This window comes from Denticeps clupeoides, unplaced genomic scaffold, assembly GCF_900700375.1.
Source record: "Denticeps clupeoides unplaced genomic scaffold, fDenClu1.1, whole genome shotgun sequence".
NCBI lineage: Eukaryota > Metazoa > Chordata > Actinopteri > Clupeiformes > Denticipitidae > Denticeps > Denticeps clupeoides.
The window spans coordinates 463,762-488,804 of NW_021630087.1; the positions used below are offsets into that span (position 1 = coordinate 463,762).

At 41.3% G+C, this 25,043-nt stretch overlaps 5 non-coding genes and 1 pseudogene across 5 annotated transcripts; 4 read left to right on the forward strand and 2 right to left on the reverse strand.

Moving 5' to 3' along the window:
- Nucleotides 1-632: 632 nt before the first annotated feature.
- On the reverse strand, nt 633-739 carry LOC114782956 (U6 spliceosomal RNA). The gene has a single exon (XR_003748287.1). It is a non-coding gene; the product is annotated as a U6 spliceosomal RNA (small nuclear RNA).
- An 11,591-nt stretch (nt 740-12,330) lies between these two features.
- trnaq-uug (transfer RNA glutamine (anticodon UUG)) lies at nt 12,331-12,402 on the forward strand. The gene has a single exon. It is a non-coding gene; the product is annotated as a tRNA-Gln (tRNA).
- A 487-nt stretch (nt 12,403-12,889) lies between these two features.
- On the forward strand, nt 12,890-12,971 carry trnas-uga (transfer RNA serine (anticodon UGA)). Its single transcript has one exon. It is a non-coding gene; the product is annotated as a tRNA-Ser (tRNA).
- An 826-nt stretch (nt 12,972-13,797) lies between these two features.
- On the reverse strand, nt 13,798-21,657 carry LOC114782922 (piggyBac transposable element-derived protein 4-like; annotated as a pseudogene).
- A 2,121-nt stretch (nt 21,658-23,778) lies between these two features.
- Nucleotides 23,779-23,850, forward strand: trnaq-uug (transfer RNA glutamine (anticodon UUG)). The gene has a single exon. It is a non-coding gene; the product is annotated as a tRNA-Gln (tRNA).
- Nucleotides 23,851-24,366: 516 nt separating this feature from the next.
- On the forward strand, nt 24,367-24,448 carry trnas-uga (transfer RNA serine (anticodon UGA)). Its single transcript has one exon. It is a non-coding gene; the product is annotated as a tRNA-Ser (tRNA).
- The last annotated feature ends 595 nt before the right edge of the window (nt 24,449-25,043 follow it).

Consider the following 25,043-nt stretch of genomic DNA (forward strand, 5'->3'; position numbering starts at 1 on the left):
GGGGACAGTGCTTTGCTCAGTGCCACCTTGGTGGATAGGGATATAAACCAGAAACCTTCTGATTACGGGGCCACTTCCTTAACCACTAGGCCAGCACTGCATAACACCACCATATCTCTTGGCGCAGGAGCCTCAGTTATGGCAGTCAGTACCCATGAAAGTACCCATCTAAAAGTAAACAAATTACTTAATTAAACATTTTCTTTGAGTAAAAGTTATTTAGTTACTTGATGTAAAAATGACCAACACCGCACTAAATTCCAACACCGCACTAGACATTTTTAATAGAAGATTAAGGCAGTATAATGTGCAAACTACCCCATAATGTTCAGACCATCACATGAAACATTTTTAAGCACAGTTGGCCAAAAGTTCCAAATGAAATAAAAAAAATAGAAAATAAAGCCAAAATCAAAGTATCCAAAAGTGTAAAAAAAAATTTTTTTCTTTCTATAGCAAACAGTTTTATATTGGCTGATTTTACTGACAAATGAGCACATTGACTGCTCATATAAGAAATGAAATGCCCCACAGAATACTACAGTATTAGATTGTAATGTTCTTGTAATGTAGAGTGGGTGGTAGTCAGTGTTGGGGAGTAACGGAATACATGTACCGTTAAGTATTTAGAATACAAATTGTGCAAATTCACGGATTTGCGTGTCATCCTTTCGCAGGGGCCATGCTAGTCTTCTCTGTATCAATCCAATTTTAGTATATGTGCAGCCGTAGCAAGCACATTGTCCTGCTTCTCAGCTGCCATTTATAATACCGACCAAATCATTGTTCTGCTCACCAAGACCTTGTATGGAGTATTGTGTAAAAATGTGATCAAATATTTGGAGTGCAAATGCTTAGTTACCCTAATTGCATTTTCCAAGAGGCTGGTAACTTGTGGAGGTGCATGATTAAAGTATGATTAGTTTGTGCATCAAAATAAGAAGAATAATTTGATTGGTGTCAAGAGTCATGGGACCATCATAAAGTGGGCAGGTCAATGCAGGAAATGGGCGTGGTTCCAGGCAGTTTGTTTATTCCATGTGGTGATGTCACTGTCTGGGTCTCTGTGTATAACACCAGGAATTCAACCAAAACATTCAGGCAACATGAACTTTCAAATCATCCAGGTTTTGAAGCCAGGACCTGTCGCACCCAAGGCGAGAATCATACCCATAGACCAACTAGCCAAGCGTTAGTCAAAGTCAACATTATTGTCAATTCTGCCTCATGTACAGGACATACAGAGAATTGAAATTGAGTTACTCTCAGACCCATGGTGCATACAAGTAACATTAAAATACAAAAAGTAACATTAACAGTGCAAACAGTAACATTACATACAACAATAACATTAAATACAAAGGTATAAAAATAAGCATAATATATAAAATTTAAAAACACAATATACAAGTAAGGGCACATGGTGGAGAGTGCAAACCACATAAACAATGTGAACAATGTAGTGCATCAGAGCTTGTAAAGTGTAAAAGTGTCAGAGCAGTCTTGTAACTGACTATGAGTAGTGTGAGGTAGTTGGCAGACCAATGCTGCACAGAGTGACTGGTGCAGGTCAGTTTGTGTGTGTGTGTGTGTGTGTGTGTGTGTGTGTGTGTGTTAGAATTCTGAAATTCAGTTTGTGGGGCAGAGGAGGGGAGTGAGGGGAGTGGGGGCAGAGCCGGAAGAGAGTTAAGCTTCCTGACAGCCTGATGGGTGAAGTCTGCTGGTCCTGGCCTGGAGACTCCGAAGTCTCCTCCCTGATGGCAGCAGGCTGAAGAAAGTTTGCATTGGATGGGTGGGATCGGCTGCTATGCAGAAGGCTTTCTTGGTGAGGCGTGTGCTGTAGATGTCTTGGAGGGAGGGGAGAGGGACACCGATGATTCTCTCAGCTGCTCTGACAAACCACACAGTGATGCAGCTAGACAGGATGCTCTCGATGGTTCCTCGGTAGAATGTGTACATGATGGGGGCTGGTGCTCTTGCTCTTCTTAGTTTGCGGAGGAAGTAGAGACGCTGCTGTGCTTTCTTGGCCAATGCAGTGGTGTTATTTGTCCAGGAGAGATCCTCAGTGATATGCACACCCAGGAACTTGGTGCTGCTCACTCTCTCCACAGATGCACCGTTGATGTTCAGAGGAGCATGCTGAGTATTTCCTCTCCTGAAGTCAACAACAATCTATTTAGTCTTCTCCACATTCAGAGAGAGATTGTTGTCTCCGCACCATATGGCCAGGCGGCTCACCTCGCTGTAGTTAGACTCATCCCTGTTATTAATGAGTCCCACCACAGTCGTGTCATCCACAAACTTGATGAAGAGGTTGGAGCAGTGTGACGGAGTGCAGTCGTGGGTCAGCAGAGTGAAGAGAAGAGAAGGGGGCTCAGCACACATCCCTGAGGAGCCCCCGTGTTTAGAACGATGGTGCTGGATGTGTTACTGCCAACCTGTACTGCTTGTGGTCTTCCTGTGAGGAAGTCCAACAGCCAGTTACACAGTGAGGTGTTGAGCCCCAGCTGGATCAGTTTTTGTGTGAGCTGTTGTGGGATTATAGTGTTAAATGCTGAACTGAAGTCTATGAACAGCATTCGGACATATGAGTCTTTTTTGTCCAGATGTGTGAGTGCTGAGTGGAGTGCAGTGGAGATGGCATCATCGGTCGAGCGGTCCAGTAAGGGGGGAAGGATAGACTTAATGTGCCGTTCAAAGCACTTCATGAGGACGGGGGTAAGTGCAACTGGATGGTAGTCATTAAAGCAGGAAGGAGATGACTTTTTTTGGCACCGGAATGATTGTTGTATCTTTGAAGCAGGTGGGGACGACAGCCTGGGAGAGTGAGATGTTAAAGATGTCTGTGAAGACATCAGTGAGTTCCACTGCACAGTCCTTCAGTACACGACCAGGAATGTTGTCAGGGCCCAGAGCTTTTCGAGCGTTGATCCTGCTGAGGGATCTCCTCACACTGTCCGGGGACAGAGTCAACACCTGGTCACCAGGAGGGGGTGGGGTCTTCTGTGCTGTGGTGCTGTTTTCCACTTCAAATCAAGCAAAAAAGGTGTTCAGCTCTTTCAGCAGGGAGATGGTGCTATCACAGGTCTGTGGAGGGGGCTTGTAATCCGTGATGCCCCGCCACAGGCTCCGTGTGTCACTGCTGTCATTGAAGCGACTAGATATTCCTGCGACTAGATATTCCTGTACTGTCTCTTAGCCTCTCAGATGCCACAGGAAAGGTTGGCCCTAGCTGTCTTCAGGCTCGCCTCGTCTCCAACTCTGAAGGCAGCGTTCCGAGCTTTCAGCAGCCTGTAGACCTCCCCTGTCATCCACACAGTCTTTACTTATAAGCTCTAAACATACTGAAACAAAAATTATGACCAGGTCATATTCTATAATCTGACACTAATGTGCACTAATGTAGATTTCAGCTCGGCAATCAACAGTTATCCCCTCCAAGCTGATCCAGAAGATGCGGGTGCTGGGACTCAGTGCCACTCTGTGCAACTGGGTTCTGGACTTTCTCACCAACACCAGCAGCATGTGAGGATCGGCAAAAACACCTCTACCACAATGATCCTCAACACTGGCACGCCGCAGGGAAGTGTTCTGAGCCCAATGCTGTACTCCCTGTTTACACACGACTGTGTGTCCAGACAAAGCTCCAACACCATCATCAAGTTTGCTGATGATACCACCGTTGTAGGCCTGATCAGCAACAACGACGAGACGGCCTACAGAGAGGAGGTGAGACTGGTGCTGAGTGGTGCTGTGAAGAGGGTCAGCAGCTTCAGGCTCCTTGGGGTCACCCTCAGTGCCAACCTCAAGTCCTCAGAACACACAGCAGCGGTCACCAAAAAAGCCCACCAATTCCACTTCCTCAGATGCCTAAAGAAGACTGGGGTATCCACCTCTGTCCTCACCAGCTTCTACAGGTGCGCTGTGGACTCCATCCTCACGGGCAGTATTGCGTCCTGGTACGGCAGTTGTACTGCTCAGGAGAACAAACAGCATCCTGAAGGACCCCAACCATCCTGTACTGTCACTTTTTACTTTCCTGCCACACACACACACACACACAACACGATTCAGGAACAGTTTCTAACCCAGTGCCATCAGGCTATTCAACACATAGTAATTGTGGCTCTTTATTAGCGATTTACGCTTCCTTGAATGTAACTTACGTAACATTATGGGTAAGCGTTGGACTTGAAATCCAATGGGGTCTCCCTGCGCAGATTCGAACCCTGCTCGCAGCGGAAAAGGAAACTACTTTTTCATTAACTAAGATTGAGATTCTTATTGGAATCATTCACTTATGCCGTTTCACTTATTTTGTATGTACCAGCCACTAATAACTTTAATTTAACTCCTTTCTGAAAAAATCAATAACTTAACAGTTGTCTTTTAAACCAATGAGATCTCCTTGTGCAGGTCAAAGGTCGTTCACATACTTGTTCTTCTTGAATTCATGGAAAAAGCCTGATTGTGGTTTGGATTTTCTTACTGAGCTGGTCTTTTTGTTGGTGAAATGGTAAGTCACCTCATTAAGTAAAAACGTCATGGGGTTCCATGCAGCGATGGTTACCGCTCTGATTCCAATGACATGAGTTCAAAAGTCAGTGTGGCCTTACTCTGAAGTTTGTTGTTGGACACCTAATCAAGAAATGTATTCTAGACATGCTTGAGTTCCCAGCATGATTAGCAACCATTTGATGCAATTCACAGCTGTATGAAGACATTCAGTCTAGTTTCACCACCAATGTACAACTGCGAGGTACCGTCCCCACACACTGCTCACAGGAAGCCTTTCATGGCTGCCCAACACCCACTAAGGGTGATTGGTTAAATCCAGAGGACGCATTTCATTGTGTGCTCCATGTTTTTTGCTGCAGTTTATCACAATGACAATCACTTGCCTGCTCAGGGGTAGGTCTAATCTAGACCATGACACTGGACTACATTCTGGACTTCTCCAACCCTACAACTGTAGGACTTATTATTATATCATCCCCAGCCCTGCACTGACACCATTTGCAGGCTCACTCTACCCTGGAAGGGGGTCCCTCTCTGTATCACTCCTTCCCAAGGTTTCTTCCTTTCTTTTTTTTCTCTCTCCTAGAGTTTTTTTTTTGTGTGGAGTTTTTCCTTGTGTGCAGAAGGGTCAAGTGTGGGGGGTGTCAACTGTAGGGCCTGTCAAAGCCCATTGAGACATACTGTATGTGATTTTGGGCTACATAAGAAAGAAATGTTGTTGTTGTTCCATGGTGTAATGGTTAGCACTCTGGACTCTGAATCCATCAATCCGAGTAGGACCAAGAGCCAGCATCTGCCCAGCTGACTGTTTCAGTTTATTGTCATTTGATGACAGTGTATTGACAGATTTCGGGCAAGGCTTATCTCTCACATCCACATGAGAATAAGGGAAACACATAATTGCACTGTTGAATGTGTCTAAGTTCATTTGCCCTGAAAGCACAAGATTCTTTAAAACACATTTGAGTTCATATGGGACAACACCTTCAAGAATAACATGCATGATGTCTTGTGGGGTTTGATTGATTATATCAAAGTGAGGAGATTCTGTTAACTTGCTTCTCCTGTTTATACCATATGTTATTTTTAGATTGTCTTTCAGAAAGTCAGTACTTGCCTTTTCAATGTCATTACATTGCTGGTTATGACTGGCCATGGTCCTTTTTAACAAACAAATCTTCATTAAATTGTTCCTGCATTTCTTCAAAAAGGCATTCGCAGTGCCTGCATTTACTGTAGGCAAACCCCACTCCTTCCTTAAATCCAGCCACTTCATGCTGAGCTAGGGTGTCTCCACACGAAGACATGACTGCCCTATGAATTGTCCTCTCACCACTTGCAGTGACAACTTGGACACCATTACACACCTCAATTAAGTCATAGTTAATCCTCTCAGATATCTCATTAATACCACGATGGGAAAGATCTTTTGATTTTACCATGGCAAGCAGACAAATAGCAGGAAGTCTTGATCTGTACTTAAGGTTGATGGTAACTTAAGTGTAATATATCAATAACAACTTGTTTTTGTTTGCACGAGATACAAGAGGATTGTATAGCTCAATTTCATCTGTATATAAAATCAACTACAATGCTTTGGGGACTTTCATAAACAGTGGGGTCTCCATCAATGAAATCATGAAAAAAGCCACCCTTGCATGGCTTTGGCCTCTCTTCAATCATTGCAAGACTTCTTGGATGTGACAGCAGCTGCTCCAAACTTTTCACCAATGTATTGAAAACAATGGTCCTTAATGGCAAGAACTCTGGAGTCTCCACGTTTCACATAAAATACTGTTTGTTTTGCGACAATAATCTCTGGTTCAACCGGTTTTAACAGTTCTTTGATAGTCTTGTCCTGCAAATGGGTAGAAGCAATCTGAGTGAATGTGTCAACAAACTGGTCAAATACCCCCATTGCATCACTCTTTAGTTGATCCAGGTCCCCAGAATGTCTCTCAATCATGTCACTCATTTGTTGTTTTAGGTGCTCCAATAATACGGCCTGATATTGCTGAACTCCACTCACAATGTGGTTAACAGCTCTCTGGAGAGGAGGAAAAAAACAAAGGAAAATACTATATTACAGAATTCATATAAAAAACAGTCAACATGCAGACTCACAGAAACACTCTTTTTGAAAACCAAACCCTTCATTTACATAATGTTAATTAAGTTCTCTAACAATGAAATACAATAAATAGTTGCATTGGTAAGTAGCAACCACCAAAAAATATTGCATTAATTAGCTGGGTAAGCTAGCTAGATTCATGCCCTAGTTTCATGATTAAAAAATAACTTATTCATCGGTTTATATGAAGGTAATTAGTCACCAGTTACTTATTGTTGGACAACTTACTGACAATTTGTTACATTCAGTAGTTTCATCTTTAAAAAAAGCAATACTGAAAATAAAAGTAATCAGTTAGTCAAAATCAAAATTTTCTGTTAATGTTAATATTTACATTAATGCTCTTATTAATGTGAAGATGAGTATTTATTTTTGTGTACTTGTTTTTTTTGGCGGTAACTTTGAACACATCATGATGTCATTTTGCTTAGCTAAGATCAACCTTTATAGTTCTGCCTAATAATAATTTTTCTGAGTCAACCTTGGACTCATCAACTCATTAAGTTAGCTGACAGACTTTTACTAGCTGATTTCAACTAACAGGACTTTCTGCAATGTTTGGATGCATTCACCGCAGCGAATGGATGAGTGAAAAAAAGTATGACTAGACCGCAGCGTTTCTGCCACAGGCCCGCAGCTTTCATCTACACTGTAAAGAACGTACTGTAGAATCTACATAATTTACTGGCAAAAAAGTTGCCAATAAAATCCTGTAAAATAGTTGCTAATTGCTGTAAAATTGATTACAGTATAATACTGCTTAGCAATTTACAATAAATTGATGTTTGCAGAATACAGTATTTTTTTGTTTTTTTACAGGATTATAAAATTAAACTTGTAAAAAGGCATTACAGGTTTTTTTTTCTAATTATGCTAAATTACAGTACTTACCTGGCAACAAAAGTTGGCAATAAAATCCTGTGAATTCAACAAAAGCCAAGATGTAGCTGTAACATTTATACTATGAAATTCCTGTACTCAAATTCAAAGCTATGTAAGAAAACTGTTTATTAAAGCTGACACCTGGCAACACTTCAGCACTGTCACTGGTAACATAACTTTACTTTTTCAACTACGGAAAAAAATCAGCTGTTACAAAACAACTACAAACAACTCAAGATTAAAGCATAAAGCAATATGAAAGAAAAAGAAAAATTGTCATTATTTACTCTCCCTTAAGTTGTTTCTTTCTTGTGTTGAATACAAAAGATTATATTTTAATGAAGTTTATAACCAGACAAGCAACGTAGCCATTGACTTCCATAACAGGGCAAAAATATGGAAGTCAATGGCTACTGTCAACTGTCTGGTTACCAACATTTGAAAATATAAAACAAGGAAGAAACTCAGAATTTTGGAACAACTGAAGGTGAGTAAATTATGGTAATCCCTTTAAGCTCAAACAACAAAATGACATTTTGGTACCAAAACGAATCTGACTTAAGCAATGAAGCTGTCAAAATGACAAGCAAAAAAGGTTCTCATATAACCTACTTATTGATGTCTATGGAAGAGGAAAATCATCTTGGACTTCTTTAAAAAATATTTATTTGTGTTCCAAAGATGAACAACATTTTATTTATTTCTTATATAGCCCAAAATCACATACAGTATGTCTCAATGGGCTTTGACAGGCCCTACAGTTGACACCCCCCACACATTTACATTTACATCATTTATCAGACGCCCTTATCCAGAGCGACTTACAATCAGTAGTTACAGGGACAGTCTCCCTGGAGCAACTTAAGGTTAAGTGTCTTGCTCAGGGACACAATGGTAGTAAGTGGGATTTGAACCTGGGTCTCCTGGTTCACAGGCGAGTTTTTTACCTACTACCACTAGGCTACAAGGAAAAACTCCACACAAAAAAAAGAAAGGAAGAAACCTTGGGAAGGAGTGATACAGAGAGGTACCCCCTTCCAGGGTAGAGTGAGCCTGCAAATGGTGTCAGTGATGATATAATAATAAGTTCTACAGTTGTAGGGTTGGAAAAGTCCAGGATGTAGTCCAGTGCCATGGTCTAGATTACGTGTCCATAATGATGTTACTGGTCCATTTGAAGATCCCTGAAGCTGTAGTTGTAACGGTGGTGGTGGCTGTGGTGACCCTCTGGTTTGTTTCATGGCATGTCCTTGTTAAGCAGTTGTCAGGAACCAGGATTTATTTGCTGGTCTCTTCACTGGGGTCTGCCAGTAGTCTGGGTGCTTGATTCCATGTCTCGGAGAAAAACAAACAGAAGCAGCGGCAGACGGTTGCACTGTACTATCACTCCTTCTGAACCTACCACCAGCACCCCAGACATAAGAATAGGATTATTAAATGTTAGATCTCTCACACCTAAAACGCTCATTGTCAATGAAATGATTACAGATCAGGGGTTCGATGTACTGTGCCTGACCGAAACTTGGTTAAAACAAAATGAATTTGTAGCATTAAACGAGTCTAGTCCTCCTGGATACAGCTATGTACACCAACCTCGCTTAACTGGAAGAGGAGGTGGCGTCGCAGTAATTTATAAGGATAACCTCGGTATTACTCATAAACCCGGACAAGGATTTAACTCTTTTGAGATTCTATATACCAATATAACTCATGTAGTCTCACAAAATAAAAATCCTAAATTCATTCCATTGATTATTATTTATAGACCCCCAGGACCTTATTCTGAGTTTACAGATTTTGTCTCCAACTTAGTTGTATCTGTGGATAAAGCCCTAATTGTCGGCGACTTTAACATCCACTGTGATAAATTAGAAGACTCACTAAGAATCGCATTCCTGTCTTTATTAGACTCAGTTGGAGTTAACCAACATGTAACAGGACCTACTCACGAAGGTGGTCACACGCTCGATCTCGTACTGACCTTCGGTTTAAATATAGAAGATATAGTCACTCTTCCGCAATCTGAAATGGTCTCAGATCATTTCCTCATCGCTTTTAAAATATGTATCAAACACAACAAACTCAATCCCCCTCGTTATAGAGACAAACGGACAATTACATCAAGTACGGCACAGAGGTTTATTAATACCTTACCAGATTTATCAACGCTGATAAACTCACCGTCAGACCCCGCTGAACTTGACCAAGCGACCAAATGTCTAGAATTAACACTGCGTAGTACGTTAGATATAGTCGCTCCCCTCAAAAGGAAGATAGTAAGAGATAAAAACTTAATTCCTTGGTATAATGATCACACGCGCTCGCTTAAGAAGACCGCCCGGAAATTAGAACGCAAATGGCGTCAAAGTAAATTAAATATATTCCGAATAGCTTGGAAGGAGAGCCTACTTAACTATAAGAAGGCACTTATTGATCACGCTATTCTCCTTGCCAGGTTAGAGAATGTTATCGGGATTAAGGGAACAGCCCTTGAATGGTTCAGATCATATTTGACCAACCGATATCAGTTTGTGGACATCAATGGTGTTTCGTCTTCACATAGTAAAGTAGAGTTTGGTGTTCCACAAGGCTCTGTCCTAGGTCCGTTACTTTTTTCTCTATACATGTTACCTTTAGGCAACGTCATCCGCAAACACGGTATTAGCTTTCATTGCTACGCTGACGACACACAGCTGTATCTGTCAGCAATGCCAGACCAGAGGCAGCAGCTGAACAAAATAGAGAATTGTCTGAAGGACATTAGACAGTGGATGCTCACCAACTTTCTCCTGCTAAACCCTGACAAGACAGAAGCGCTTGTAATCGGGCCTCAAGCAGCCAGGCATAAACTGGCTGACTACACAATAACCCTGGATAGCCTTTGTATCTCACCGAGTATTGAAGTGAAGGATCTAGGTGTCATCATTGATGCAGGTCTCTCATTCAGTTCGCACGTAGATCATGTCACTAGAATAGCATTCTTTCACCTTAGAAATATTGCGAAAATAAGAAATATCATTTCAATGCATGATGCAGAAAAGTTGGTCCATGCATTTATTACATCAAGGTTAGATTACTGCAATGCATTATTGTCTGGATGCTCTAGTAGGTGCATGAGTAAACTCCAGCTAGTACAGAATGCTGCAGCCAGAGTTCTAACCAGAACCAGGAAATTTGACCACATCACCCCAGTCTTACAATCACTGCACTGGTTACCCATTAAATGTAGGATTGACTACAAAATCCTACTTTTAACCTATAAAGCTCTAAATGGTCTTGCCCCGCAATACATGAGTGTACTTTTGGTTCCTTACGAACCGCCACGCCCCCTTCGATCAATGGGTGCGGGGTCACTACTGGTACCAAAAGTACAGAAGGTCACAGCTGGGAGCAGATCCTTCTCCTATAGAGCTCCGCAGTTGTGGAACGGCTTGCCTGTCAGTGTCCGGGATTCAGACACAGTCTCAGTGTTTAAATCCAATCTCAAAACCTATCTGTTTTCTCTGGCTTTTTGCTAAAGTCCTAGACCCTCATTTCACTTGATTTTGACGCAGTGTCAATTATAAAGTCCAGTTTATCACAGAGTCCCCCTGTTAGACACAGACAAAGTTAAATTCACCAGTTAGGCTGTCCTAGTTAGGGTACCGGGCCACTGTAGCACCAATATACCATTATAACCACAGATTTCAGTATCAGTCGTACAGTGCAACCGTCTGCCGCTGCTTCTGTTTGTTTTTCTCCGAGACACGGAATCAAGCACCCAGACTACTGGCAGACCCCAGTGAAGAGACAAGCAGATACATCCTGGTTCCTGACAACTGCTTTACAAGGACAAAACATAAAACAAACCAGAGGGTCACCACAGCCACCACCACCACTACAACTACAGCTTCAGGGATCTTCAAATGGACCAGTAACATCGTTACAGACACCTTATCTAGACCATGACACTGAATACATCCTGGACTTCTCCAACCCTACAGCTGTAGGACTCATTATATCATATCCAACCCTGCACTGAGACCATTTGCAGGCTCACTCTACCCTGGAAGGGGGTCCCTCTCTGTATCACTCCTTCCCAAGGTTTCTTCCTTTCCTTTTTTCTCTCTCCTAGAGTTTTTTTTGTGTGGAGTTTTTCCTTGTGTGCAGAAGGGTCAAGTCTGGGGGTGTCAACTGTAGGGCCTGTCAAAGCCCATTGAGACATACTGTATGTGATTTTGGGCTATATAAGAAATAAATGTTGTTGTTGCTGTACGACCGATACTGAAATATGTGGTTAATATATATATATATATTTGAACATTTGAATATAAAGTACACATGGAACGGAGGATATGGAAAATACGCATTCGGTATTTTCACGCATTTTCGTTTATTATCTAATTTCTGCACATGTCCGTATCTCAAGATATGCAAAACCACCAACATATTCTGCTGACATACTGCCCGTCAGATTATCAACATTCATAATTTGGCTGGAGGGCGAGAGGGGTGGATAGTAATGGATAGTGTTTTTTAAAAGAAAAACTGAACCAAAAATGAACACCTGGACCTTCATCCTCAGCAATTTGTATGAAAACTTATCAAATAAATCAATAAAGTAAATTCCAGAAGCACAAAAGTGCGTCTGAGGGCATCATAGGGTTTTAATACAGCAAACCAAGCCGTCCTTGTCATTGCCTGTATGCTTGTTGATTTAAAATGAACCTCTTCCAAAAATGCTTTTATAGAACTTTCTTGTAAACTTGTGTGGATTGCCCATCTGATGCAATTGTTAACTGAAAAGTGAGGTTACTTGTGGTTCCATGGTGTAATGGTTAGCACTCTGGACTTTGAATCCAGTGATCTGAATTCAACTCTCGGTGGAACCTACCTTGCCTTTGATCTTTTTAATTTCTTATACTGGAACCTTTAATGAAATGATCTTAAAAAAATAATTATTTTGATTTACTCTCCAATACATTTTTAATCTTAGCATACAGTTTGGAGCCGAATGTCATGAGGGAAAAAAAACAACAGTTTCTGTTTTTAACAATGCTCATAATGTTTTTTAAGCATTTTACTCTCATACAGTGACATTGTATGGAACTGAAAGTTCACATTCGGGATGTCCAGTTCACTAATATAAAAGCTATTCGCATTTTGAAGCAATCACGAGCACTATTTAGTTGCAATGGCAGAGTGGTTAAGGTGTTGAATATCAATTGTCTTCTTTCACATGCTTGAACACTGCTTGAAGCGTTTGTAGGAACTGCCCACCAGGAGTTGTCCCAAATCGGACGAGGTGTGTGACTTCAAGAGGATCACCTGGTACAATGTCAAGACCTGCTCAGAGAGTTGCTTGTTTCAGATTTAAAAGCTGCGATGGCCGAGTGGTTAAGGCGTTGGACTTGACATCCAATGTGGTCTCCCTGCGCAGGTTCGAACCCTGCTCGCAGCGGAAAAAGAAACTACTTTTACATTAACTAAAAATGAGCCACTGATGCTTATTGGAATCATTCACTTACTTTGTTTGTACCAGCCGCTAATAAGTTTAAATGAACTCCTTTCTGAAAGAATCATAAACTTAACAGTTGCACTTTTGTCTCGTCTTTGTTTATGATGTCTACGTGCTTAGGGTGTCTGTCTTTTAAACCAATGAGATGTCCTTGTGCAGGATTAAAGGCCGTTCACATACTTGTTCTTCTTGAATTCATGGAAAAAGCCTGACTGTGGTTTGGATTTTCTTACTGAGTTGGTCTTTTTGTTGGTCAAATGGTAAGTCACCTCAAGTAAAAACATCATGGGGTTCCATGCAGCGATGGTTACCGCTCTGAATCCAATGACTTGAGTTCAAAAGTCAGTGTGGCCTTACTCTGAAGTTTGTTGTTGGACACCTAATCAAGAAATGTATTCTAGACATGCTTGAGTTCCCAGCATGTTCAGCAAATAATTTTTTTTGTTGTTTACCCAAGGATCTGACCTATCCATAGATACCAAACATTCATGGATTTTAACCCTTTATTCCCCAATTTTATGTACAAATGTACCTCTAGTTCCTGGCTAAAAAACACAAAAAAGAGCAGAGACATTGATTTACATTACTTCTTTATTGTTGTAGATTACTACAACTACTGTTGTAGATTTTTTTTTTTTTTTTAACATGAAAGTTAACAATTACAACAACAACACTAAGTTCAGGGGAAGGCACTGAAATGTGCCTTACAAAGTCCTATTCCACATTTCTTGTAGTTGAAGGTGCAGACTTTGCGTGTGGGGCAGAGAGCTTACTGCCTCCTGCGTGAGAAAGTGTCTGTGTTGCTGGCTGTTGGTGGGAGGTTGGGCGGACCCATGGTGAGGTCACCTGAGCTTCTGCGGGCTTGTACGATGAGGCTGATGGCTTCTGGAGTCCATGGGAGGCGCTGTCTGAGGGTCATCTCTGGCATGACCAGCATTTTCCCTAGCTGATCCAGGAACAGCCTTCATCTGCAGGATTTTCCAATATTCCATGTAGGGTCAATGACCGTCCAGACAATGTAGGCATTGAGGGCACTGATGAAAAAACATCACTAGTGGCCAACGTCTGGTCTTTCTTCTGCAACTGTACATTGCAATCATCTGCAAAATAAAAAAAGTACCAGGGACACAGATATTGAAATATATTTTATATAAAAGATATGCTGAATAGTAAACACTTCAGCCTGGATTGTGTAAATTTACCTGGTCCATCGTATCCACGGCTCCTTGGCAGTGGTTGTATTCAAGGATGATCTGGGGCTTCATCATCCCCCCGCTGCTGATCTCCGGCTCCCGGTGCTTTGTGCTGAGGAGAAGTACGTTCTTTCCCCACTTTGGTATGTAAGACACCAAGGTGTGTGTTTCCGTAAAAGCAAACTCTGAGGAGAGAGACTCTCTCCCCCGGACCCTCAGGAGCTCAGGTGGAAGTTCAGGTTTATTTTTTTTATTGTGCCGACCATGGCGATCTTCCTTTTGAGCAACTGCTCTGCCAGCCCATAGGAGGAGAAAAAGTTGTCACATGTGACAGTGACACCTGTCAGCCCCTCCGTCATCTCCAGCACAACTCGTCCACCTTGACACAAAAGTGTGTTTCAATATAAGCAAACTATAAAAAGACTATAAATAATTACCTTTTAGCCAATTTTTTTTTGTTGTTTTCCCCAGGATCTGACCTATCCATAGATACCAAACATTCATGAATTTGTAATTTTTTTAACCCTTTATTCACCAAGTTCATGTCACATGTGCATAAAAACTAAAAATTATTCATTTTCAATATACGTCATGCAAAATAAATTATTTCTGCACTGACTGTTGCAGGATGATATATGTGAAAGATTAGAAGAGACATTGATTTATATAACTTATTTATTATTCGATTTTTTTTTATTTTACATAAGAGTTAACAATTACAACAACAACACAAAGTTCAGGGGAGGCAGGATTTGCAAACTGCACTGAAATGTGCCTTACACACTCCTACTCCACATTTTTTGCAAGTGAATGTGCAGGCTTTGCGTCTGGGGCAGAGAGCACACTGCCTCCTGCGTGGGACAGTGTCTGTGTTGCTGGCTGTTGGTGGGGGGTTGGGCAGATCGATGGTGAGGTTGTCTGAGCTTCTGCAGGCTCGTACTATGAGGCTGACTGCTTCTGGAGTCTGTGGGAGGTGCTGTCTTCGGGTCATCTCTGGCATGACCAGCATTTTCCCTAGCTGATCCAGGAACAGCCTTTGTCTGTAGGATTTCCCTGCATTCCATCTTGGGTCAATGGCCATCCAGACAATGTATGCGTTGAGGGCACTGATGTCCAACATATTGAAGAACATCGCTAGTGGCCAGCGTCTCGTCTTTCTTCGGCAACGATATATTGCAATCATCTGAAAAACAAAAAAGGACCAGAGACACAGATATTGAAATGTTTTATATAAAAGATATGCTGAAAAGTAAGCACCTTAGCCTGGATTGTGTAAATTTACCTGGTCCATTGTATCCACAGCTCCTTTGCAGCGGTTGTAATCAAGAATGACCTGGGGTTTCATCTTCCCCCCGCTGCTGATCAACGGCTCCTGGTGCTTTGTGCTGAGGAGCAGCACATTCTTTCCCCGCTTTGGTACATAAGACACCAGGGTATGTGTTGCTGTGAAAGCGAACACTGATGAGAGAGACTCTCTCCCCCGGACCTTGGAAGTTCTGGCTTGTTCTTCCATATGGTGCCGACCATGGTTATCTTTTTCTTGAGCAACTGCTCTGCCAGCCCGTAGGAGGAGAAAAAGATGTCACATGTGACAGTGACACCTGTTAGCCCCTCCATCATCTCCAGCACAACTCTTTGTCCCTGCTGTTTTTCTGGAGGGGCACCGGCTGATCGGCCGGTGTAGACCGAAAGTCTCCAAACATAGGACGTTGCTACATCGCAGGTTGCCCAAATTGTAAAACCATACCTCCCTGGCTTCTTCGGCATGTACTGCCTGAACCTGAATCGCCCACGATAGGGCACCTGTTGCTCGTCCACGCAGATGTCTGATCCGGGGTTAAAAATCCGTGGGAGCTGTTCAGTCCACACTGTAACAAGGATAATGTGAAATCTACAGTAACTAGCTGGCAGCTTTTAGCAAGTAAGTTGCTGTAGAACATTCTACAGTATGCTTACTGTAAATTTAATCACAGTACCTACAAAATACTGTAATTGTTATTACAGCAATAATCTGAATACTGTAATCATTGTTACAGTAGTAAGCACAGACTGTATTTGCAATCACAGTAATAAAGTGCTGTATATTTCATTACAGCACATATTAGGCTACTGCAATATGCATGACTGCATTATTTGTTGTAATAAGTAATTTATAATTTGTTATAAAATAAAAATTATAGCATACAATACAATGAAGATGCGTTTTTTGTCGCAAAACATTTCATTTATTTTTTTAAAGCAGTTTACAAAAAGTTTTACTTTGTAAAAAACACTATTTTCCCAAACAACCCTTTCTCTTCAAGTAAACCAATTTAAACACCATGGCCTAGAATTATATAATTACTTCAATGCTTATACAGATAATTTAAAAAAATACTGTTTTGTACTGTTTACATTTCCCTTTTCAGACATTGGATTGTATGTATGCCAGGGGTTCCAGAGCCAGCGCAAACAAGAGAGGGCTCAGCGGGCATCCCTGTCTGGTGCCCCTGGCAAGTGGGAAAGGATCAGACCTTAGGCCATTAGTAATAACACAAGACATAGGAGAATGGTAGATAGTTTGAATCCATCTTAGAAAATCTCCCTCTATACTGAATCTCTGCAAAGTTCCAAACAGGTATCCCCATTCAACTCTGTCAAAAGCCTTCTCTGCATCCAGAGATACAGAAATTGCCTCACAGTTTTGTTGACTAGTATATTGTATGACATTCAAGAGTCTCCTTATATTTGTGATAGAAAAACGCTTCTGTATAAATCCCGTCTGGTCTGGGTTTATAAGGTTAGGAAGAACCACCTCAAGTCTTTTAGCCAGCAACTTAGAAAGTATCTTAGCATCAACCCCAATTAGGCTAATAGGTCTATAAGAACTGCATGAGTCAGGTGGTTTATTCTTTTTAAGAATTAAAGAAATATTTGCCAAGTTCAAAGTGGGTGGAAGCTGACCATTTTTCAATGAGTCTACAAACATTTCAGTAAGTGATCCAGCTATTTCTTTATCCATTTTTTTTATAAAATTCTGGACAATAACCATCCGGCCCAGGGGCCTTTCCACCTATAAGAGACTTTATAGAATGAAGAACTTCTTCTTTTGTAATTGGCCTACAGAGGTCTGCTTGCTCTTCAGCTGTGAGAGAGGGCAGTCCAATTTTATTTAAAAAAAAAATCAATTCTTTGCTCTGTCGAGTGGCATTCTGACGAGTAAAGATTCTGGTAATATTGTTTCATAATTTGGTTAATGTATTTGTTTTCAAACCTATGAGTCCCAAAAGTATCTTTTAAGGATGAGATTGCATTAGTCTCCGTCCTCCCTCTAGCCAAACGTGCAAGAAGTCGACCAGGTTTATTCCCTGACTCATAGAGTCTATGCCTGGCAAAGAAGATCGATGATTCAACCTTCTTGGTTAATAGCTGATCTAAAGCCAGACGGGCTGCAGTAAGCTGCTGGGACACACATTTGGAAGGTGACAGTTTGAAATCTCCTTCCAGAGTCAGAATTTTCTTTTCAAGTTCCACTATATTTTTCATTGCCCCTTTCTTTTTGGCTGAGGTGTAAGATATAATTACACCTCTTAAGTAAGCTTTTGCCGTCTCCCATAAGACTGACGGAGTGACTTCAGGAGATTTATTAGTTTCAATAAAGAAATTCCATTGTTGTTTGAGAAGCTGCAGAAACTTAGGACAGCTCAATAATGAGGGGTTAAGTCGCCACTGTCTACAATATGGATCTCTATATGGAGGACAGACAATCACTGTAATTGGAGAGTGGTCAGACAGAGTCCTAATCCCGATGGAGCAATCCCCTGTTCTATCCAATAACTCTTGCGATATTAGGAATAAGTCAATGCATGAAAATGTTTGATGGGGCTGAGAATAAAAAGTATAATCTTTCTCACTCATATGAGTTAACCTCCAAACATCAAACAATTCCAGATCCTTGCAAAATTCTGAGAGCCTGAGACTTTTCCTTTGCCTAACTCCTTTTGGAGGGGAAAGATCTATGGATGGTTCTAGAACGCAGTTAAAATCACCTCCCAAGAGTATACGAGAGCATGAGAATAAGGAAATGTCAGCCAATAATTTAGAAATAAATTGAGGCTCATATACCGTGGGAGCATAGATACAGCCAATCACAACATGCTCCCCATATAAAATGCCTGAGAGCAATACATAATGACCTTCATTATCTGTAATAGATTTTTCAAATTTAAATGACAGATTTTTATGGAGAAGAATTGCAACTCCCCTACTATTAGACCTATAAGAGGAAAAAAAAACCTGGCCAATCCGCAGCTTCATATGCTCTGTATCAGAGAGGTGAGTTTCTTGCAACAATGCAATTTGACATTTTTCCTTCTGGAAAAAAGAAAGAAGTTTTTGCCTTTTAATAACATGGTTAATACCTTTTACATTAAGGCTTATACATTTAAGGTCACTCATATTCAGAATGTGCCACTATATTGAAATAGACTTTATAATATAGAAGTCCAAGCATGAAAGGGTTTTGTGTTGTTGGAACAGCAGAGAATGGTCAAAATAGAAAACAACAAAACACACAAAACAGAACCATAACCACCCCACCCCCTTATCAAAAACGAATTTTGATAAACACCACCCACCCCCACAAACAAACTCAAATCCCAAAGTATGGAGAACGTGAAAAAAAGTAGCCACACCACACCGAAAGACAGAGTAAAAAAACTCTATCTACCCCCCCGCTTCCACCACGCTAAATTTTGTATAACAGTAACTAAGCGGCTATGGCATATGTGCTCTAACCAGGAAGCACATATCTCTAACCATTATAGAACAGTAAACTCAGCATCAAATCAGTACAGGTACAAAAATGAGAACAACTATGAATTAACTGTGAAGTGTCTTTAAAGTACCTGTCTGTCCACGTTTTTTACCTCTTGTATACTCCTCCCCTTCATCCTTGTAAACGGAGCAATATCAGTCCAGCCTGCTCAGAAACGTCTGTGCATCCTGTGCACAGTGAAAGGAGTAGTCCGATCCGTTCAAGTTGAAGCGGAGGTTGGCAGGGTATCGCATCGCGAAACGGACTCCTCTCTGAATGAGCTGACCGCAGACGTTGTTAAATGCCCGTCTCGCCTCCCTGACCCTCACAGACAGATCCTGTGTGATAAAAATATTACTGCCCTCGTATGTGAGATGACCCTTCCTCTTCGCCGCTGCCAGAATCTTCGTCTTGTCCGTGTAGTTATGCAGCTTGATCACCACAGGCCGTGTGCGGTTGGGTTTGAGCGGACCAAACGTTCGATGCGCCCGGTCAATTTTAACTGCGTTATGTTTGGTCTCAATTCCCAGCAGTTTCGGCAGAAAAGTCTGGAAAAACTCAACAGGTCTGCCACCCTCTGCTCCTTCCTTCAGACCTACAATGCAGATGTTGTCTCGCCGACTGCGGTTTTCGGCGTCCTCTGCCTTCTCCGAGAGGGACTGTACAGCTTTTTCCAGCGCCGCAATCTTGTTATGAAGTTCCACTACTTCGTCTTCAGTATGAGAGACGCGACTCTCCGCTTCTGTGATACGTTTTGTATTATCCTCTAGACAGGTTGTTATTGAGTTTAGCGTCACTTCAAGACGAGGGAATTTCTCATCCAATAAGGAACTTAAATGATCAGTTACCGTCTGTGCTAGGCTGGGCTGTTTGGCCGGGGAGCCGACATCTTTGTTAGCTTGATTAGCGGCTGCTTGACCTTTTGTCGTCGCGCGGCCCCGTCTAGTTTCTGGTTGTGAGGCACCTGAACCGGTTGTAATGCTGAAAATTCCACAATAAAATAGCCACTTATTTCAGCGTAAAAAAGTAGAAATGTTGTACGAAAATATTTCAATATTCAACCAATAAACTGTTCAAGACTGACTTTACTGGTCCCAATGACATATATGGTTCCTGCGCTGTTTCTTCCTATACTGAATATGTCTTCTAGGGCTGGAATCTTCTTCCCTGAAATGGAAGGACAAAGAGGCATTAGTTACTAATGTAGAGTAGAAATGCAAAGGCAGCATTAATCCACACTATTGGCTCATTTGGAGATCCCACATTGAAACCTAAAGTTTGCGCGGTTTCTGTGCACTTTAACATGCTTAATATAACTGAGGATTGTCCCTGCAAAGAAATAACATTCTTTGCATTTGAAAGACATACTGATTACAGTATATAGTTGAACTTACTGTTTGGCTGGTGTTTGCTACAGATTCATATCCTGAAAAAAAAGTATTTGACAGACTTAAACATGTAAAGCCAAAATCAATAATGTGTCAAAATGTATTCACTAGTTGGAAATGACACTCCTGTGTCCTCAGATTAGATGATCAAAGTCCAAAAATGCAGCGTCTTACCTGTTGCAGTGTCCTGTGTCGCCTAGGTCGGTTACCGTTGACAATACCAACGGTTGCTAGCGAAGAAGAAAACAATTGTCAAGCTAATTAGCTGTAGCTAGCTAACAGACCAAGAAGCAACACTACAAGCATAAGCGCACACAATTGCAAATAAACATCTATCATGTGATGCTTCCCCTGAACCAGACTTACGAGACCAGATAGCACATAATAATGTATAATTATTTTGGAGCTCAGAAGATATACGGCGTCTTAGCTGTTGCAGTGTCCTGTGTCGCCTATGTCGGTTACCGTTGACAATACCAACGGTCGCTAGCAAAGGAGAAGACGAATGTCAAGCTAATTAGCTGTAGCTAGCTAATAGACCGACAAGCAAAACTTGAAAAAATTAACATTAAGCTAAATTAGTGCTAGGTTAAGCTAATACACGTACTGTTGCAAAAAATAATGAGTTGATTTACCTTTCTGAAGTCAAAGGACGAGGAAAGTGTCGAATCTTCTTTCATGAAAATAATGCGAAGCTGGCCATCAGCACTTCATTTCTTAATATTGAGGATGTAAAATTAAAAACGCTGGGTCGTCCTCTGGCTTCATGAAATATATCCTAGAAATATGCTTTCTGTGTTCCGAATAACTCAAAGATGAGAAATATGAAAATTTCCGCTCAAAATTACTGTATTATGATATACAGCAATATGGTTTTACTGTAAAACAACAGCCGCCTAGGAATTTTACCATGATGCTTTGCAAATCTACAGCAACATGCTGTATACAGGTTCTACAGTAAGGATTTGTTCATTATACAGTAATAATGCTGTGAAAACTACAGAAATTTGTTACAGTGCATTCGTCCCATATTTCCCGGATTGCGGCCAGTTTATCATCCAGACGCCGAGGTCTGGAGAGACGGTCGTCAAAGCGCAGCGATCTGGAAATATTTTCAAAGGTTTTTCTGGGCATGGTCGCCCGAAAAACCTTTGAAAAAGCAACGCGCAGTCCCAGAGGCTGCGCGTTGCTTCTCCCCGGGACCGATAGACGCCGACCAGGAGGAGGAGGAGTCCGAAGTACGCATTGTTGTGGCGTCAAGGTCCTTCCACCCCCGTCCTTCTCCCGTCCTTCTTCCATGCAGGTTGGTGCACCTGGTTATGGATTGCGTTATTTCCTTGGTGAAAAATAACTCAAGAGTCAGGAAGGTCACCTACTCTTGTCACTGCAAATCGGGTGGGTCCTGGCCTCAGTCCGGTTCCTGGAGGGTCATATCGGAGGGTCGCGGAATTTGTGGGTGCCCACATAATGTCTCAGTTTTTGGACCTCCATAACATGTCCGCTGTCTCTCCTTCTTCTGTGTCCGCTGACTCAGTGGAGCTGGTGGAGGATGAGGCAGGTGAGCTCCTCATCCATCGTGGACTCGTCTGTCTCCGTGTCAGATTCTGATCTGGCGCTCTCCGGCCGGGGGGGTTTGAGTTCGAGATTGGAAATGGGTTCCATCACAATCACAGCCGCCTCCTCTGCACTGTATAATCTCGCCATCTCGCTCTGAAATGAGGAGCGCTCCTCTTTTATCATCCCGTACAATGCGCTGTAATCAGCAGCTGCATAAACAAAAGCGGGTTTGTTTGGGTTCTGGAAAAAATGTTTAGTCTGCCTAAAACTGATCAGCCTGTGTGTAGATATGTATTTTATAATAAAAATCTTGCAAAGCTTTGAACGTGCGCTGCACTGTGTTTGACCCTGCAGACGCGTAAAACAAAATGTGGGTCTGTTTTGATTAGGATTTTGGGGGTGTTGGTTCTGTGCTGGGAAATGTCTAGTTTGTCGTTTACTTCAAAGTTGTGCATGTGCCCCTGTGTAGAGGTATATTTCATGCATTTTAGATTTAAAAAAAAAAAAAATATATATATATATATATATATATATATATATATATATATATATATATATATATATATATATACACACACACACATACATATATATACATATATATATATTTCAGTGGATATATATTTCATATATATCCAATGATCCGAGTGCAACTCTCGGTGGAACCTACCTTGCCTGTAATCTTTTTAATTTCTTATACTGGAACCATTAATGAAATGATCTGAAAAAAAAATATTATTTTGATTTACTCTCCAATACATTTTTAATCTTAGCATACAGTTTGGAGCTGATTGTCATGAGGGTAAAAACAACAGCTTCTGTTTTTAAAAAATGAACATTTGCATATAAAGTACACACCGGTTCAGGCCTGCAGCGGCAAGGCAGAGGAGCAATGCGAGTCTGGAAAAACGCACGGTTGTTCGTGGTGTTTTATCAGGATTAAAAATAGTGACTATAATGGGTTTCTATGTGCACATTTCTGTGTCGAGGTGGACAAGGGCTTGTTTTTTTGTTTATTTTGTAAACAAATGTCGCGAGAAAAAAAACAGTTTTTTTAAATGAAAACTGAGCCCAAAAGGAGCACCTGGACCTTCATCCCGAACAATTTGTATGACAAATGATCAAATAAATCAATTTTATACAGTTTATCGACACACAAATGTGCAGCGGAGGGCCTTTCACATGCTTGTTCTTCTTGAATTCATGGAAAAAGCATGACTGTGGTTTGGATTTTCTTACTGAGTTGGTCTTTTTGTTGGTGAAATGTTAAGTCACCTCATTAAGTAAAAACGTCATGGGGTTACATGCAGCGATGGTTACCGCTCTGATTCCAATGACATGAGTTCAAAAGTCAGTGTGGCCTTACTCTGAAGTTTGTTGTTGGACACCTAATCAAGAAATGTATTCTAGACATGCTTGAGTTCCCAGCATGTTTAGCAACTATTTGATGCAATTCACAGCTGTATGAAGACTATCAGTCTAGTTATACCTTTGTATTCAATGTTATACCTTTGTATTCAATGTTACTGTTTTTGTATTTAATGTTACTTGAATGGGTCTGAGAGTAACGTAATTTCAATTCTCTGCATGTCCTGTACATGTGGCAGAATTGACAATAAAGCTGACTTGACTTGACTTTCACCACCAATGTACAACTGCGAGGTACCGTCCCCACACACTGCTCACAGGAAGCCTTTCATGGCTGCCCAACACCCACTAAGGGTGATTGGTTAAATCCAGAGGACGCATTTCATTGTGTGCTCCATGTTTTTTACTGAAGTTTATCACAATGACAATCACTTGCTTGCTCAGGGGTAGGTTCCATGGTGTAATGGTTAGCACTCTGGACTTTGAATCCAGTGATCCGAGTTCAACTCTCGGTGGAACCTACCTCGCCTGTAATCTTTTGAATTTCTTATACTGGAACCATTAATGAATTGATCTAAAAGTAATAATTCTTTTAATTTACTCTCCATTAAATTTTTAATCTCAGCATACAGTTTGGAGCCGATTGTCATGAGGGAAAAAACAACAGTTTCTGTTTTTAACAATGCTCATAATGTTTTTTAAGCATTTTACTCTCATACAGTGACATTGTATGGAACTGAAAGTTCACATTCAGGATGTCCAGTTCACTAATATAAAAGCTATTTGCATTTTGAAGCAATCACGAGCACTATTTAGTTGCAATGGCCGAGTGGTTAAGGTGTTGGATATCAATTGTCTTCTTTCACATGCTTGAACACTGCTTGAAGCGTTTGTAGGAACTGCCCTCTTCACCAAATTAATGGCGGTCATTGTAACACCAGGAGTTGTCCCCAATCGGATGAGGTGTGTGACTTCAACAGGATCTCCTGGTTCAATGTCAAGACCTGCTCAGAGAGTTGCTTGTTTCAGATTTAAAAGCTGCGATGGCCGAGTGGTTAAGGTGTTGGACTTGAAATCCAATGGGGTCTCCCTGCGCAGGTTCGAACCCTGCTCGCAGCGGCAAAGGGAACTAGTTTTTTATTAACTAAAATGAGCCACTGATGCTTATTGGAATCATTCACTTACTTTGTATGTACCAGCCGCTAATAACTTGAATTTAACTCCTTTCTGAAAGAATCAATAACTAAACAGTTGCACTTTTGTCTTGTCTTTGTTTATGATGTCTACGTGCTTAGGGAGTCTGTCTTTTAAACCAATGAGATCTCCTTGTGCAGGTTCAAAAGTCGTTCACATACTTGTTCTTCTTGAATTCATTGAAAAAGCCTGATTGTGGTTTGGATTTTCTTACTGAGCTGGTCTTTTTGTTGGTGAAATGGTAAGTCACCTCATTAAGTAAAAACGTCATGGGGTTCCATGCAGCGATGGTTACCGCTCTGAATCCAATGACTTGAGTTCAAAAGTCAGTGTGGCCTTACTCTGAAGTTTGTTGTTGGACACCTAATCAAGAAATGTATTCTAGACATGCTTGAGTTCCCAGCATGATTAGCAACCATTTGATGCAATTCACAGCTGTATGAAGACATTCAGTCTAGTTTCACCACCAATGTACAACTGCGAGGTACCGTCCCCACACACTGCTCACAGGAAGCCTTTC